General features: G+C 40.4%; 1 protein-coding gene across 1 annotated transcript in view; it reads right to left on the bottom strand.

Moving 5' to 3' along the window:
* LOC107753220 (ribonuclease inhibitor-like) overlaps nt 1-2,311 on the bottom strand; it is a 30,997-nt gene that overhangs the window by 7,979 nt on the left and 20,707 nt on the right. The window lies entirely within an intron of this gene.

Raw genomic sequence — 2,311 nt, 5'->3', positions numbered from 1 at the left:
GAGAAATTTGAATCAAGGATTGAATTTGGAAAAACTTGAATAAATGATGACAATTTTCATTTTTGGATGAACTATCCCTTTAACAGTAGTGAAAAGGGAGCAACTTATAAAAATTATAGTTGTTCATATATAATATAGATTATATAAAAATATATATAATTTAAACATTTAGAAAAAGAAGCACAATAAGACATTAAGACAAATACGAAAGAGATACAAATTAAACTCATTTTTCAAATACAGTATAGGTTTACTTGACATATTTATTTAACATCTTTTGTTGGTTAACATTAATGACACGGATAGGTACTTAATTAGGAACGCTGTCCCTTTAAGACGGAAGGCATGTATGTAATACTAGAAGTGGAGTGTGCGCGAGAGAGAGCACTTCTATCAGCGCGATTCTGCCTATCCTATCCTTTAAGTTAATTGACAAATTGCGACTCCCAGGAAAAACGGGATGTCTGGTCACCTTATCCCTACCCCTTCGGATGCTGAGGCCATTGTTTCAGCTCGCTAGTTCACATTTTGGTAGTATATCCATCCACTGCGGCTGCCATACTGAGACTAGATATGCAAACGCCCCTTATCCGATTGCAATCCAATGACATTTTGAAGGACAAGACAGTAACCTATAGGATATATTTTGAATGTCCGGTAGTCATCAAATAACATTATAGTAGGGTTGGGTATCGTTTGGGTTTTCTTCTATACCGGTTCCAAATCGATACTTTTAAAACGGTTCCGGTGCCTAAACGGTGTCTGAACCGATACTTATTACAAAATAAATCAATAAAAATTCCCCCCAAAAATGATGGATTGTCCATTAGCACTATAAACACATGATGTCTGTTTCATTCATACTGGAACAACATCCTTCATTTCATCATGCGACCTCACACAGAAAATCCACATATCCAGTCACAGAAGTAGAGAACTCATGACCTTCCAGGAAATATCTTATATGGACAAAGGCATCGCTATTATATATGTAACTGAGTAAACAGAACATATAAACGTTTTGAATAATAAAACAAAGACAATAAACACTCGACTGCGACAATATAGTTTATCTGTGTTATTTAAGCCATCTCTGGTATTTTCATAATAATTAAGTATATTTATAATAGGGTGACCATATTTTAGTTTTCCAAAAAAAGGACAGTAGGGGGCAGGGTGTGGGAGGGGCTTTACCTAACAGCATACATAGCAAGGTTTTTTTTTTTTTTTGCTTATTTTGTTTTTATAATAAATAAAAAGAAAACAAGTAAAAAGAATAGAGTAAGAAAAGAGAATGCTAGTGTTAGAGGATCTTTTTTCTTTATAAATAAAACGTCTCAGGTTATGCATGTAACCATGGTTCCCTGAGAATAGGGAACGAGATGCTGCGTCCTCTAGAGGGCGCTAGGGGAACGCCTCCAGCGTGACCGGTGTCTGAAGCATGAATGAAAAAACGACAATGAACTTGACCTACAAACTCATACTACTGCCAGAGACGGATTTCTGAAGAGTGGAGGCTTCAGCAGGATGACTCTCTTAAACGAGAGGAAGCCTAACAACACTCAACCCTAGTTAAGGAGCTCTTAAGAGTGGAGGTCTCAGCACAACAACTCTCCTGAATGAGAGGAGACCTAGCTACACTAAACACTAGAGACAGTTAGTGAGGCTCGAGAGAGAGCCTACACATTAATACTGCCTAAGCGGAGCTCTGCAGAGCCTAAGCGGAGCTCTGGAGAGCGGAGGATTCAGCAGAATGACTCTTTTAAACGAGAGGAAGCCTAACAACACTCAACCCTAGTTGAGGAGCTCTTAAGAGTGGAGGTCTCAGCATGACGACTCCCTAAAGCGAGAGGAGACCTAGCTACACTCAACACTAGAGACAGTTAGTGAGGCTCGAGAGAGAGCCTACACATTAATACTGCCTAAGCGGAGCTCTGCAGAGCAGAGGCTTCAGCAGAATGACTCTCTTAAACAAGAGGAAGCCTAGCAACACTCGATCCTGGTCGGGGAACTCTTAAGAGTGGAGGTCTCAGCATAATGACTCTCTAAAGCAAGAGGAGACCTAGCTACACTCAACGCCAGAGACAGTTAGTGAGGCTCAAAAAGAAAGAGCCTACAGACTCATATTACTGCCTAAGCGGAGCTCTGGAGAGCGGAGGCTTCAGCAGAATGACTCTCTTAAACGTGAGGAAACCTAGCAACACTCGATTCTGGTAGGGGAACTCTTAAGAGTGGAGGTCTCAGCATAACGACTCCCTAAAGTGAGAGGAGACCTAGCTACACTCAACGCCAGAGGCAGTTAGTGAGGCTC

Source organism: Sinocyclocheilus rhinocerous, unplaced genomic scaffold (genome assembly GCF_001515625.1).
Source record: "Sinocyclocheilus rhinocerous isolate Xijiao unplaced genomic scaffold, SAMN03320098_v1.1 scaffold1402, whole genome shotgun sequence".
Classification (NCBI taxonomy): Eukaryota; Metazoa; Chordata; class Actinopteri; order Cypriniformes; family Cyprinidae; genus Sinocyclocheilus; species Sinocyclocheilus rhinocerous.
This window is presented reverse-complemented; position numbering and strand designations above follow the sequence as displayed.